At 33.4% G+C, this 16,672-nt stretch overlaps 1 protein-coding gene across 4 annotated transcripts in view; it reads right to left on the bottom strand.

The window, feature by feature from the left end:
* The window catches only part of LOC141451748 (secretin receptor-like), a 169,691-nt gene extending 156,883 nt beyond the window's left edge, over window positions 1–12,808 (bottom strand). For 3 of the 4 annotated variants that reach the window (XM_074123379.1, XM_074123383.1, XM_074123382.1), the window contains exon 1: window positions 7,446–7,604. The gene's annotated coding sequence lies outside the window, so the exon portion shown is untranslated. Of the gene's footprint in view, window positions 1–7,445; window positions 7,605–12,589 lie in introns of those variants that run through there. The other variant, XM_074123381.1, reaches the window with a different exon arrangement.
* Window positions 12,809–16,672: the final 3,864 nt, after the last annotated feature.

Genomic DNA, 16,672 nt, shown 5'->3' with positions numbered 1-16,672 from the left:
CCCGGGCGGTCATCATCTCCGACGTCTTCTCGGCCATCTTGGAAACGCTTGAACCACTCAAAAACTTGCGTACGTGATTAATGTTCATCGCCATAAACTTCTTTTAATAAAAGATAGGTTTCAGTAGAGGTTTTATCAAGTTTTGATGTGAATTTTCACGGACAATCCGTTGCTCTACTACATGTGTAAGTATAATGTTTTGCGGCAAAACGAAACTAGCACTTCTTACACAAACGACGGTTCCGGTCAGACAGATTTCTCTACAAACATGTAAGACGCTGCAATCGAAAGAGAAGGCTTTACGCTGCACAGCTGTCGGTCTTTAGAATTTGGCGCATGCATAGCTGTTCTGTAGCAGCATCAGTCTCGTTATTTAATAGCCAGACCTCGTATAAGCCCTGTAGACGACCCTCGGTCCGGAAGCTTGGCAAAAAAAATAGAAAATTATGACTGAAACTGACAATATTCTTTCTTCCTATTGTTAGACACTAACTTTGCAACACCGTTTTATGAGAAATCTAGTTGAACTTTTAATTTTTAATAATATAGTAAGTTGTTGATAGTAAGTTGGGCAAATCGTATGCAAGGGGAGCAAAAATAATTTCAAGAAATTACCTGTTTTAATGGACTGTACATAAATGTTTAAAGAGGGAGAAGGACTTAAACTAACCAACACCTTAAGGGCACTTCAGCAGAAGGTAATAAGGATACTCTCTAAGTGTTTTATCACAAAGGGCCATTGTGTATGTGTGCGAGAAGGAGAGCTTTAACTTTAGCCCTTATCAAATATATATATAGCAAACTAATTAATTCAGCTGACTCCCAGTTATTATAATTAAACAGCTGTTAAATCCAAGCAAGGGTGTATTCGTGTAGCTGAAATTGAATTTTCTTTTTTAGTATTTAGTATTTCTTTATTAATATTAGTATTATTAGTGTTGTAATGTTAACTGTTAAGTTTAATACGAAATTAACACCATTAGTTAAATTCCGAGGATGATCAGATGATCGATTTGAATATTACGATCCGACACGGAACTGCTACAAGAAACAAGTGTGGAAAGTATTCGAAAACTGGTGAGGAATTCGAAAGTCCAGCGGAGGAAATAAAAAGTAATGTAAAGTAAAGTAATCGCCTATTTTTTCAGGCGGGGCTTAACGTCCAACTACCAATTAGGTGTCGTGGACGGAGGCGACTAGCAAACATACTTTACTGTAAATTCCTTTTATTAACCATTATATGAAACCCATGGCCTAAGACCGGTAATCAAACCCAGTACCACGATACTTCATAGCTTTGCAGATCTCGTCTCCAACCGCTCGGCTAAGGAGGAAATATATTTTTACCTGAAGACAGTGGCCAAGAAGATTGCAAAGGAAGTTTTAGGGAATGCAAAAAGCTAATAATGCTTAGAAAGAGTTGGTCTGAGCGGAAGAAATGTTGCTCCTCAGAGAAGAACGCCTTTTCTGGAAGTGGATATGCCGTCTGAACTGTTCCAGAACCAACACGGTGGTGCTGAAGAATAAAATGAGGAATGTGGGAATGAAATTTGGGAGGAAGGAACGCCGCCGCAAGTGATGTGCGCCGATATTGACAATAAAAGGAAGAACTGGAAGGGCAGAAGAAGGCTCTCGGGTGATTCTGAAGGATCTGAGGAAGAATACAAACAAGGGTCCCTAAGTTAGAGTGGAGTCACTCCCTAAGAAAAAAGTTCAAATATAATAATATACTATTTAAACCACCAAAGCTGAAGTGTCACTTAACTGATTCCATTTAGTTCCTCGCAGAATTTCTCAAAAGCGGATGAAGCGATTTTATTTTTTAAAAAAAATTATGCCACACTAACTGCTCATATTCATAACTTTTATTTGAAACATTTTCCTGGAAAATTTTGATTAAGGACATTTCCGGGGAGGACTATTTGAAGAGAAATTGGCTGACCGGAAATGCACTTTAATAATAGTGAAGTCGATTACTCGAGAAAAATTAAATACCTAAAATAGATATAAGAGAAGGTCATGCGAGTGTGCACACACCAGATTTGTTTCATTAAAAAGAAATATTAGCAAACTAAACAATTCCGCCAAATTGCGAATCCACCTAAAGATGCTTCTTCAACGGTTAATTAGTAGAGCTGAAGATTTCAGGATAGTAGAGGATAAGGGATACACGTCAGCCAGCGGTGATATCTTTTACGATGGGAAATAAGAAAAGCGCCCATCTAAAAGAGAATATCCGGTAAGAAGATTAGTGCTTGGATAGCTATCTCCACTGAACTGTGCAGCTATTTGGTGGAGATTTACTGCTTTACTTATTCCATTTCCTGTCTGTATGTCTATCTGCAGAATATTTTCTACTTTCTTATTCTAAAAACTTTCGGAAGCAATATTAATGCTCGCTTCTATATTTATGGCGGTGAGTTTTTTATATGATGTGCTTGGTTTAAAAGCCCCTAGTTACCTTTTAAGTACGGTGACACTTTTAAAATTAAACCTCTATCTGAACCACAAACCCCCCCAAAAAAACAAAAAAAGGATCTTGCAAAGAAGTTAGTATCCCAAGGATTGGGGAAAATTACAAGAAACCTCGTTTCAAGAACATTGCTGAGTCTCAAAAAAAGATTCCTAACTTGACGCTGTTGAAATCTAGCCTTTTCAAAAGCTGATAAACAAAAAAAGACGGTAGTCCTGATGAAAAGTAAAAAAAAATATTACGACAGATTTATAGATCAATTCGAATAGAACAGGAATAAAGTAGAAGAAGCAATGCCAAGAGTTTTACGATCTGTGTAAGGAGATACACGCGTTCGCAGTTGTTAAATTGAATTGGTGAAATAGTGGGGCAAAGACATGTGACGTCAAGATTAGCCAAAGTTAGGGAGGAAGTCTAGAAGCTAAGAATCCAGCGCAAGTTCTTGGAGGAGAACCCAAGAGTAGTTGAACCGGAAACTGGTGCTGCCTGTATAATTTGAACTTCTGTTTATAATACATTTTTCGTTAAAGGAAAAGATTGCAAATAAAACTGCGAGACTTATATGAGGAAGCACATCCGTTTGTACTGATTTCAATCAAAAAAACAATAAAGGTCATGGCTTTGATGAGGACAACACCTCCTAGGATTGCAGACAAAGAAAGAAAAAGAACTATATCTACCCCAATTAATGCTAGAACTACATAATCAAACTTCAATCATTAAGGCACCGGCAACTGGCCACCCACTTCTCTCATTTTAACTACAATGCAGCCAATTAACTTCGATACAATGCTACCAATTCCTCAAAAATAGTTGTTACATCAGAGCTAATGATGAAGGCAAACATGAGTTTGACAATTATAGAAAAAAAAAACTACTTCTTTTTAAACCTAGACCCTATAAATTTAAGGTTAAAATATAAAATTTCGTGCAGTTTTTGACGATCAACCCTTAGACAAATGTCCTACAGGACAGTAATAAGAAAAAGAGAAAGCACAGAAAGGAAGTAAAGCTTACACATCTACTTCTATTTCCGGACATCTAAATAACGTCAAATATGTCACAGTAAATTGGTACAGAAGCGATCTGAAGTCATCATTCAAAAATATAAAACATTTCAGTTCTTAATCTTAAATAGAAGAAAACTGATTGGCCATTGAAAGTTAAGTAATGAAATGGAAAAGATCTCTTTCTTTTGGAAGAAGTAGTAACAGCCCGACGACGGAAGTGAACGGATAATAGATGTGACAAAAGCACAACTATGTGATCAATATAGCGGCACAAAGACAATCAGGCTATATTATAGCTTCCACAAATATCTGAAATTCAGCAGCAATATCTTTAAAATTACTTGTGAGTGATAAATTTAGCCTTATTTATTTTTTTTACAAATACTGTATGAATATTAAGACCAAAGCATCCTGGTGAAAAGGAAGCAGAGCATTCCCGTCAAACATCTCGTAACAGGATAAAGGATTCTCTTTTTTCCAACTGGTTGGGCCACACACTATCCTTATATTCTAATTAATAGTATTAGTATTACAATTTAGAATTAGTAGCACATTACTAAATAGATTAGTCATTTTTATTCTCAATATTTTCCTAGGGGAATTTGATTAACGACCCTGCAGTGGCTGGGCTTCCTTCTGAACTGCCACTTCCGGACAATTTATGGACCTAACAACTATTAAATAAGAATTTAATGCGTAACCTAAAATCCTAATTTGAGAACAATTGGATGAGGATAAGCGCATTTCACTGAACAGATTGTAGCAATTTTTCCCCATGAAAATGGACAAATGTAGGTCTCAAGAAAAACTTAGAATAAAAACATTTATGGGTCAATAAGAATCAGTTGTAAAAAAAAAAAGAAGGAAATTAATAAAAAGAAATATAAAAAGCATCATTCTGTTGTTTTGATTGGCCCACGCAAGACGCATGATCACTGAACTTCTAATCGGAAGTAAGTTCCAAAACTTGGTAACTCCCATTCATGAAGTGCTATTAAAATAATTAACTGCGTAATCCCACTATCGCTAGACTATCAAAAAAAAGCAGCGTTCAAAATCAGCTGTTTAAAAAACATCATTTTTCACCGACGGGGGGGGGGCGGAAATCCGGTTCTAAACTCTTTAGGGATTCTATCTTACGAAAGTTTCTTCAAATTTTAGATATTTTACTAAATACTGCAGTAAATTTCAAGCTAGACGTTCTAGTCTCAGCTCTCTACCTTAAAAAATAATGTGTTTCATTCTTGAAGGTACTAAAGGGTAAGGTGAAGATATAACATCCCAGGGTGGGTTGTTACAACAATAAGCAGGCTGAGAGCGAACCACGCGGTGTGTGTGGATCCGTATCTTCACAGGATCAACAAAAGGTCCTCTCCTCTTTGCGTAGATTGCAATGAGGAGGAGGATTTCAAAACATATAATAATGATATGTCCACGTTATGTGGTAGAAAGGAAACGAATGTTTGACGACTTATACAGGTATTTAGATGCACCATTTCGCTACTAAGACATAATATTCTCCACCCAACATCTATGTGCTTAAATCTGTAGCAGAGCTAGCAATGAAATATGAATGTATTTCATTGCCGATTAGAATGAATGGAAGAAAATGATTAGAGAAGGATTACGAGATTTTAATTTAGGTTAAGCTATAAGGATGGCAGGAATATAGAGTACTGATCCATCCATTAGCAGTAGTTTATGTAAATAGTTGTATATAGTAGAGGGATGAATGTATGAAGCGAATGTATTTATAAGTAAGAATGGAGAGTGAGTGATATTCTAGTGATAAGCACCTAGACGATGCTGGCTGTATGGCGAAAGCCAATGCCAAAAAAAGGGACTCTAAAATTAACCTAAAAAGGGACATATTTTTAAAAGAAGGTTCAGCGTAAATCTATTGAGATAGCGCGAAGTCAATGTCCTCTCCAAAAGGATCCTTAGGCGCATTTCGCTGGAAAAATGTTTCAATTAAACGTTGACGAAACGGAAATGCAAAAGGTAAAGAAATCTTTCTTTTTTATAGAACTTCCTTGATCTAGTAAATTTCGATGATCTCAAAAATGTTTCCAATCTCAATGACGATAAAAAAAATAATAAGTCAATATATCTTTTAAAATGTGTTACAAAATGTTTACACTTTATCGCTCTTCAAATATTGAACGCAGTTTGTATGATTGTTCTAGTGGGAATAGATAACTCTTTGATTTTGTTGCATTTTGGAAACAATTAAAATTTGAATGTCTTTTAAATTTTCGGGCCTATTAATTACTGCACTCTGTTTATTATTAAGTATTTCATGGCCCTCACCCCTTTGTCAGTAACTTATCTTTCCAAAGATTCCCCAAAATTGTTGGTCCCGTTGGGATTCAAAACTGTTCCATATAACCCAAGCTGGGGACCCGGATACTTTTTAAAGTCCGTTCTAGTTAATATCCTGCGGGTGTTTCTCTGCATGTCTACTTGCCGATAGGAATGAAATGTAAAGAATAATTTTTTTTTTTTTTGAAAGGAGCATAAAGTTCGTATTTATTCTAATTCTAGATTAGATAATCCTCAAACAGATATATACTAGTCCATCATTTGCTCATTATTATCTATCAATTGCAATTTGAAAGAAGAGTGATTCGAGTGGCTCAAGGATGAGATTAGAGGAGACACAAAATTACCTCTGAATATTTCTCTTTGCAAGAAGTTCGCGTCTCTCTAAGAAAATATATTCGCCCCACTTCTCACAAAATATTTACTTTAAAAAACGAAGAGAAATTTTAAATCTATTCAAAGTTGTACTTTAAAGCTTCCTTGATTACATTCTCATTATAATGATACCCAAGGCATTTCCTTTCTTTTCTGTTTTTACTTATTTTGAACAGGAAGTAAGGATCAGTTTAATTTTTTGTACATTCTCTAATTAAACTGGAGAAAATATTGCAATCAAGGCAGATTATAATCAAAGACTGGAAACAGCTGATTTGGGGGTAAAAAAGTGTTCTTTTTTAAATAAATTGACTGTGTGTGTGTGCAGCATAACGTAACAATAACGAAAAACCACTGGTAGATGAAATTTAGTTTAGACGTCATCATCAGAGAGACCTGACAATACACTAATGCACCTTTCGACAATTTGGTCTAATTGTGCGTGGGTGATTACACTAGGACGAAAATTGAAAACTTGCAAGAATTTCAGGTTTTATAAAAATTAAACTATGGCATTAACCTAGCAAATTTCTCTACAGGAAGTGCCGGTTTACTAGGTGCACTTCCTGCGAAAGGTCTGATCAGGTTACGCTCTAAAGTGCTAATTTATAGCCTATGGTAATATTACGTTATTGTTACTCTTCATTTTTCGGCGTATGTCTCTAAAAAAAAACCACCTGATTTGAACTCTTTTTTTAAACTAATTAACTGATTAATTATGATTTAACAAAGTGGACAAAATTTTTTTAAAGTTTTTAAAGAGAAATTTGAAGCGTGATAAACGGAAGTGTGCATTTTAAAAATCTACTTTCCGTGTTTTCCAGCAACAATGGAAATTTCTATTTTTTTTTAATCGGATCTTTACGACTAATAGCATTTGAAGTCTCATCACTTTTATTGAAAATATTTGCCTGAGATCAATTTTAACGGGGCTACAGAAGAGGCTGCAATATTCCGCGAACATAACATTTGTTTATTATAAACAAAAATTATTTTCCGTAGATAAATACAGAAAATATATTTTTATGTAATGAACCAATACTTTTTTTAAGGAAAAAATATAAATTAATAATGGCGTTAAATTTAAGACTGAAATAAAAAATATTCTGTTTTTAATTAAAAAATAAATAAGGATTAAGATAAAATATTCATCTTCAAACATAGGGTACGTCATTTTGGTTAGGTATAAAATTTATTTTACATTTATTAATTTATTTTAAATTTTATTAAAACAAATTCTTTGCATTTTTAATTTTAATACTTACGCTAAATTTATTGAAGTCAGAGCGTCGAAGCTCATCACGACCGACCTTAACAAACAATACTGACCGTTGGCGGCATCAAAAGAGAGCCACTTGTTTACTAGCCACACCACGAGAGCGTAGAAACATCGCGCGCACAGTCACCGGATATACTGCCAACATTATATGTATTTTATTCGCCTTGCGCATGACTTTTTCCAAACACAACTGGTGCTTATCAATTGAGTTGGCAACTGATTACGTATATTCCATTCTTTCATCTTAATAATTTCTTATCTGTTGGGTTCAGTTATCAGTATCTTTTTGTTCATAGTGTGATATGAACTTCTATAAATAAAAATAAGTTATTTGGGGTTAAACTAGTGCAGATTGTGATTCCTTTTCTAACTAGTGCGATATATTGGGATCACAAAGTTAGCAACACTTCCGCTCTACTATTTACACACTATTTTCTCCGGCAATTGAAACAAATAAAATAAAAAAACTCATGTGTAATAAGACTTTATTATCTCCCAACTAATCTTAATGTTCCAACTCACTAATTATTTTCAAAAAAGCTCCAAAAGTTAAAGTCATAATTGTAGAGCTTGGTGCAAAAAGGAGTTATCTACTGCAGATAACTTTCTTTTGCTCCAAACAGAAAAGATGACGCCATCAATCAAACAAAAATATTTTTTTATTAGGTAAGGTAAGTGTGGGGGGGGGGGAGATGCCACACTTAACACTTATTTCCGTTCTGTAGCTGCTGCTTGTTGAAACAATTGCCATGTTGGAACCGCTGCTGCTTCTTGAAGCTATTGCCAGAGGTGCGTTGACTTCTTGGTTGTCATTCAAATTCTCAAAATGTAATAATGAATGAGCAATAATGACAATGAATGACATGGTGTTGTTTCAAGCTAACACGTACTCACCAAGATGCACACGACACAAATATCACGGAATTATTACGTTTAATCTAGTCAATCCGTCACCAAACCTTAAGAATCGACAACGAAATATTATAATATGTGTACTCGCCAAGTTCAAAGAGTTGAATTTTTAGTTTAACGACGATTAAACTAGATATAAATAAAAATATTCACAAGCACGGTATTCACAGTTGATGACTACACGATCTAACGTAGGAATTGCTGTCATCCAGTTGTACGATAGATATGCAAAGTCTGACGATACTTGCGTCTTCCCCCTACTTACCTTATATTTAATGTTTATATTAGGTAGATATTATTATTTTTCTTTTTGACAGGCATAATAATATATCTAACATTCGCTTCGACAAGACACAATACCAACTTAAAAGCTCAAAAACAAGAAATCTGTTGACTAAAGTGCTTAATATGTACTCAAGTTTTACTGAAAATTATTTTGGTGCAAAAAAAGAGTTAGCTGCAAAATAACTTTTGCTTATAGCAAGCTTAAAAAATACCCTAGAAAGTTCAAATTGAGCCCAAATGACCCCATCACAATATATTAACTAATCCTTACAGCAGACACAACATAAGGAATACATCTTAAAGCATATTTAGTTTTTTGTCCCTACTAAAAATTTTAAAAAAACTGTAGATAACTCCTTTTTGCTCCAAGCTCTTCAATTGATACTCAACATTTTAGAGGACAACTTCTACTCAGAAATACCATTTTAATAAAATTTTCGGGAAATTTTGTCTAATAAAAGTCGTAGATTTATGTGTTGGTAACACTACATCAAAATTAAAAAAAAAAATCGTAGCCGTTTGCGTGGAAATCCGGTAATAGCAGCACTTTCGGTTCCAGCTGAAGTTGGAAATTTAGTATCACATTTGATTCTTTTTCTAAAATTGTACTGGTGGCAAGCCTGCACAATAAGCGGAAATGGCCCATTAGAGGGAAGCCTAAATTAACGGCCGGAAGGGCCCTCAATCGACTTTTACTGGAAAATTGTTTTTAAAACTGTCCGGTAGGACAGTTGTATAAGGATTGATCGTCAAAAACTGCACGAAAAAGCGTAACGTTGAAAAACACCCAACTTTGACAATTTTTTTCTCTTTTTCTTAAATAAAAGTTATAGATGTACGTACAAAGAATTATCACAGAAACTCAAAATCGAGTATTTGGCACGATCGATATACTTCCTCTTAACTAGGATACAGCAAGCAGGAAGTAAAAAAAAATCTCTCGTGGATCCTCGCATAACTTTTTCTTACATTAATTTGGAAAATTGAAGAAGTTTTTTTTTATCAAATTTAGAATTTTGTACTGAAGCTATAGTTGTGCTGAATGCATGATTACGTCATAAAATAGTACTGGTGACAAATGATCTCATCGCTGCCACCTCCCACTACTACCAGGAGCACACTATATTTTCGTGAGAAACAGGGCTTTAATTCAAACTGACTGAGATAGGCCCGGCAGACGTTTTGTCTACGTTCAAATGACTTTGGCAATAGTCTAAAAAATTACAGGAAAAAGGCTAGAAAAGCTTCTCAGTAAGCTCGTGATTTCGGTTTACCAACATTTTTTCCCATATAGAAATTTTAGTTGGGCAAAATACTTGGAGGATAGGTCCCAAATTTCCTTTAATTATACAGGAATTGGGAATTTGCTCATTTTAAAGTTTGGTAGAATTGCAAATTGGTAGATCTGGATTCAATTCCGCTTCCCTTTTCTAACTTTTTAGCCTTTAACTTAGCTCATTGACCCATTAAGGGCAGTGTTGACTGCAGCGAGAAAATTTATTTATTTATTTATTCATTTTATTTTTGGAGATGACTCTTAGCGCAAGATTCTTGTTTTATTTATATAGGTCATGATGGACCAAGTAGCTGGCGATCTATCACTATTCACAGCAGAACGTTCTAGTAACTCTATGATTATGCAACAAGGGCTCATCATCTGCATAATAAGTTCATTTAAATAAGGCTGGACCAATGAAAAGAACAAATAAATTTGAAAAGAAACAGCTAAAGTGAAATTTACCATCTCTTTTAATTTACAAAGCATCTTAGAATGCAATAAAAAAAAAAAACTTAAATAAACTTTGCTGAAGTAAAACAGCAAAGAAACTGGAAGACATCCTTGTAGTGGCTGTACCACTGTATGAGATATAGATCTTCTTTGGCATCCTAGAAGAAGAGAACTTCAAGCTTCAAAGGAAGCTAAGAGACCACAAATACTCTTCAAAGTAGCTGACAAATATTAAGTTCCCAATTTCTGTGAGTATACTGGAGATTAGATACTTTTCTTATTTCCACTAACTAAAACATTCAGGAACTCACCATACTTTAACGTCACTTGTTTAAAAAATAAACGCATAAACCCAGAAGATTACCTGTGGTCCCTAGGTCGAAAGCTTTGCAAAAACAAATTATGACTGAAATTGGTAAAATTCTTTCTTTCTTTACGATTAATGAAATAGATCCAAAACGAGAAACAATACTCTAGTTTATTATTTCATTGAGTTACACCCTAGGCCTACTTGTCAATGTAAGAGGATATGGTTGAGTAGTGGAGTGCTGACGCATCCGAGGTGGTATATAAGCGGACTGAGTAAACACTTTTACAGGGTGCCAACGAGGACGCTGAGTAGTTTTTACTGAATATATGCACATCTACCTCGTATCGAGTGCTTACTGTCAATTTATAAAAGAGAGTTTCTGATTTCTTCCCATTCTGGACGACTCCTAACTTAGATCAGACTTAGAGGGTACCGCAACAAAACGATCCTCTGAACCGCACTGGTTTAGGCTGTCCTGTCAACCCTAATGCAATCTATATTAATCTTACGTCAAAAATTTTGGCATAAAGAAATGTGTTTTGTATACACTCCATAAATACAAAGAAAGGAAAGTAAACCCATTTCATTTTGCATTAAAGCGGGAATTGCTTAAATAATTGTGCTTCGCATTAAAATTACTGTTTCTTTTATTTTTCAAAGCAAAATAGTTTAACAAAAAAATTATTCATTTTATTACGAAGGGGGCTCCAATATCTAATCACCACCCTGAGCGCGCCAATATCTATGAGTACGTTTACATTTCGCGCCCTTTCAGTAAGTCACATACACATAAATTTTATTCACTATGATCTCTGAAGGTTAAAATGTCCTAAATGGATGCATTTAGACGTGGAAATTGATATGGTGTGAACATGCTGCGAAAATGGGAACTATAGTTGTTTTGAATTATTTTTTTTTCTCTTGTATAAGAAATTAATTTCATTATATTACCACAAATGAACGTTTTTTTCTAAATGAATTTGTTTTGTGAAGAACAAGAACATGGTTGTAAATTTTATAACTTATCAATTGTTAACAGTGTACTATGCAAATTATCAAGGTAAGAGTAATTTTTTTTTTACTTTTACAATAACTGCTTTACATTTATAAAAATAATTTCCGATGAACATTCGAATCAGAAGATCTGTCTTAAGAGTTTATTAATCTTCTTTCAGACAGACAACTTGAGGAAAAAACTTTATCAATTATAAAGGTGGAATATGTAATCAACATAATAACAGCATCAATTTAATGATGGATACACGTTCATATTCTATTATACCTCATTTTCATCTTAAAAGATTCACTTAATCTTATATGTATTTATATATTATGAATTTGATTAAATGTTTTCAACTAAAATACCAGAATATTAAAATCAATTTAATCAGTTAATTTGGTAAAGTGTTTCTACACAAATCAAATCAGATGTATAAGGTTTTTTGTTCAACAATTTAGTACATGTTAATTTATTTACCTTATTCATGTGTTAGAATTCAACAGAAAGTGCTTTTTCATTCCAACTTTGAAGTGAATGACCGATTTTTTGTAGTTTAAGAGTTACAGAAGACAATTTTTGATGAATATTAAATTCTGATTATAAAACATTCCGATTAAAAAAATAAATAAATAAAAACGTAAACTTAGTAGAATAAATTTTTCTTATATTCTTTTTTAAATATAAAAGCTCATAAATTAAAATTTGTAACCTTGGAAACTTTAGATAGATCAAAATGTCCACTTTTGCAATAAATAAGTCTGATACTGATATTTTCCAAAATATTGGTTTTATGTCAATTTTATGTAAATTATAATACTTTGCTTAAATAAAATTAAGTAATAAGTATTCATTAAATAAATACATACACTATATAAATGTGTTAATATTACATACCAGATATTTTGGGCATCTTTCCTGGAAACACAACCAAAACGAGTTGGCCATTTATCATGATACAAAATAAAATGACTTATAAGTTGTTGAATTTTTAAGAAACTTAAAACGAGATTAATTTCTTAATTTCTATAGAATAATTGATCAAATAAGATCACTATTTCAATTAAATACAAGATAAAGATTAGTACATCCAAACTTTCACTAGAAACTTAAGAAACACAGTGATGCTAACTTTAAACTGAATAAATTTTTGTGGTATCAACTAAAATTTTTAGAACATGCTATATAACAAAATAAATTATGTTTTCAAAAAAGCATTCTTTTTTTAAATCACTAAAATAATAATAATAATAACAAAAAGCCATATTACATATTAGACCTTCTTTATAACCTAATAACCTTGCAAGATGTACTTAGCCTATAACCCTATAAACCTTCCTAACTCTACAAAACACTCATACATACATACATATGGACTTCACACGTACAAATCAAAATAACTGCTAAATATACCAGTAATGAAGCTTCTAGCTTATTAAATTTAATAATAATTACAGCTAAAACATCCAAAAGTTGCAGTTATCAAAAATTTAATTTTCTATTTGTAATAAAATCAGGGAATAAGAAAGCAAACTATCAAAAAAATCCCTAGAAATACTGAAATTTTCCAATTAATATTAATTAGAATTTTATTTCATTACATTAAATTATAGCACTATTTTTTATTTAAATTAATTATTTGATTCCAAAGGAGATAAATTAACACCGTTTATAGGTGTTCAAATTTTACATACATTTGTATGTACAAATTTTTTCATAAAATTCCCCTTAGCCATCCAACTTGGATAATTTCGGAATATCTAACTTCTTATTTATAAAACTAATTAATATTTACATAATTAAAAGACCACACAAATTAAGGAAAGAAGTAAATGTTACAAAAGCGGTACAACTATATCTTATCTTCTGTTGCTAGACAGAAAGAAAAGTAAGAAACATTGAGCCAGTTTAGCAAGAAAACATGTACATTCCGGTAAAAAGAACAACTTACATATATAGACCAGCAATAAATGTTATCTTTTTATATTAACACACGAAGGAAAAATAAGGAAATCTGGGCCAGTTTAGCCTAAGAAATTAAGTTTTCCATCATTAAGAACCACAATACGTAGCAGCCTTTGATTATATAATAAGAGTGAATCTCTTTTTATTCACACATTGCTAAAATCGAGTGTAAAATAAGGAAAGCTGAGCTAGTTTATGCCGAAGAAATGGTGTCTACCGACATTAAGAACAACAATAAAAAGCAGACCTGGATGTTACAACAAGTGTTCATCATTTTCTATTCATTCACTGCTTAAAAAAAGGATTTATAAGGAAATCAGGGCAAGTTAGGCCAGAGAAATAGAGTTTTCCATTATTAAGATCCAAAATACAGAACAGCTTTCAATGTTACAACTAGGGTGGATCATTTTCTATTCACATACTGCTGAAGTCAAGGGAAATATAAGGAAATGTGGCTAGTTTAGCCAGACAAATGTATTTTCCGTCAATAAGAAACAAAATACTAAGGAGCCCAGGATGCTATAACTAATGTAGATCTTTTTCTATTCATTCTCTGCTAAAACAAAAGAAAACCAAGGAAATATGAGCTAGTAGGACTGAGAAATGGAGTTTTCCGTCTTTAAGAACCAAAATATAGTACAGCCCTGGATATTACAACTACGGCGTATCTTTTTCTATTCACTGCTAAAAGCAATGGAAAAATAAGGAAATGTGTGCTAGTTTGGAACAATAAATGGAGTTTTCCGTCATTAAGAACCAATATACAGAACAGATCTAGATATTATAACTATAGCGGATCTTTTTCTATTCATATACCGCTAAAAACGATGGAAAAGTAAGGAAACGTGGGCAAGTTTGGCAATATAAATGAAGATTTTCGTCATTAAGAACGATAATACAGACCAGACCTGCATGTTACAACTATGGTCGATCTTTTTCTATTCACACACTGTTAAAAACGATGGAAAAATAAGGAAATGGGTGCTAGTTTGGCTAAATAACTGGGGTTGTACGTAATTAAGAACCATAATGCAGAGCAACCCTAGATATTACAACTAGGGTGGATCTTTTTCTATGCATTGACTACTAAAAGCGATGGAAAAATAAGGAAATGTGTGCTAGTTTGGAACAATAAATGGAGTTTTCCGTCATTAAGAACCAAAATACAGAACCGCCCCAGATATTACAACTTTGGTAGATCCTTTTCTATTCAGACACCGCTAAAAACGATGGAAAAATAAGGAAAAGGGTGCTAGTTTGGCAATATAAATGCAGTTTTCCGTCATTAAGAACCAAAATACAAAACAGACCAAGATATTATAACTATGGTGGATCTTTTTCTATTCACAAAACGCTAAAAACGATGGAAAAGTAAGGAAACGTGGGCAAGTTTGGCAATATAAATGCAGTTTCCCGACAATAAGAATTGAAATACAGAGCAGCCTTAGATATTACAACTCATGTGGATCTTTTTCTTTCACACAATGTTAAAGACGATGGAAAAATAAGGAAATGGGTGCTAGTTTGGCTAAATAACTGGAGTTTTCCGTAATTAAGAACCATATTGCAGAGCAGCACTAGAAATTACCACTAAGATGGAACTTTTTCTTTTCATCACCGCTAAAGACGATGGAAAAGTAAGGAAATGTGTTCAAGTTTGGCAATATAAATACAGTTGTCCGTCATTAAGAACCGAAATAGCGGTCAGCCGTAGTTATTACAACTAGGGTGGATCTTTTCCTATTCATCGACTGCTAAAAGCGATAGCAAATTAAGAAAATGTATACTAGTTTGGCTAAATTAATGGAGTTTTCCATCATTAAGAACCAAATTAAACGAGCCGCATTAAATCTTACAACTCGTGTAGATCTTTTTCTATTCAAACACCGCTAAAAACGATGGAAAATTAAGGAAATGTTTGTAAGTTTGCTTAATGAATATACTTTTCCGTCAATAAGAACCAAAATACAAACGAGCCCACGATATTACAACTATGGACGATCTTTTTATATTCACACACTGTTAAAAATGATGGAAAAATAAGGAAATGTGTGCTAGTTTGGCTTAATAACTGGAGTTTTCCGTAATTAAGAACCATAATGCAGAGCAGCACTAGAAATTACCACTAGGGTGGATCTATTTCTTTTCACACACCGCTAAAGACGATGGAAAAGTAAGGAAACGTGTGCAAGATTGCTTAATGAATAGACTCTTCCGTCATTAAGAACCAAAATACAGAGCAGCCCCAGATTTTACATCTTCGGTAGATGCTTTTCTATTCAGACACCGCTAAAAACGATGGAAAAATAAGGAAATGTGTGCTAGTTTGGAACTATAAATGGAGTTTTCCGTCATTAAGAACCAAAATACAAAACAGACCTAGATATTATAACTATGGTGGATCTTTTTCTATTCATATACCGCTAAAAACGATGGAAGAGTAAGGAAATATGAGCAAGTTTGGCAATATAAACGCAGTTTTCCGTCTTTAAGATCCGAAATAACGGTAAGCCGTAGATATTATAACTAAGGTGGATCATTGTCTAATGATTGACTGCTGAAAATGATGGAAAAATAAGAAAATATGTGCTACTTTGGCTATATAAATGTAGTTTTCCGTCATTAAAAACCAAAATAGAGAACAGACCTAGATATTATAACTATGGTGGATCTTCTCCTATTCATATACCGCTAAAAACGTTGGAAAAGTAAGGAAATATGTGCTAGTTTGGCTAAATAAATGAAGTTTTCCGTCATTAAGAACGATAATACAGAGCAGACCTGGTTGTTACAACTATGGTCGATCTTTTTCTATTCACACACCGCTAAAAATGATGGAGAAGTAGGGAAAGGTGTGCTAGTTTGGCTAAATAAATGAAGTTTTCCGTCATTAAGAACGATAATACAGAGCAGACCTGGTTGTTACAACTATGGTCGATCTTTTTCTATTCACACACCGCTAAAAACGATGGAAAAATAAGGAAATGTGTGCTAGTTTGGCTAAATAAATGAAGT

This window comes from Rhodnius prolixus, unplaced genomic scaffold (assembly GCF_049639745.1).
Source record: "Rhodnius prolixus isolate KJV_2025 unplaced genomic scaffold, Rpr scaffold_14, whole genome shotgun sequence".
Classification (NCBI taxonomy): domain Eukaryota; kingdom Metazoa; phylum Arthropoda; class Insecta; order Hemiptera; family Reduviidae; genus Rhodnius; species Rhodnius prolixus.
Note: the sequence above shows the minus strand (reverse complement) of the source record. Positions and strands in the feature narration are given on the sequence as shown.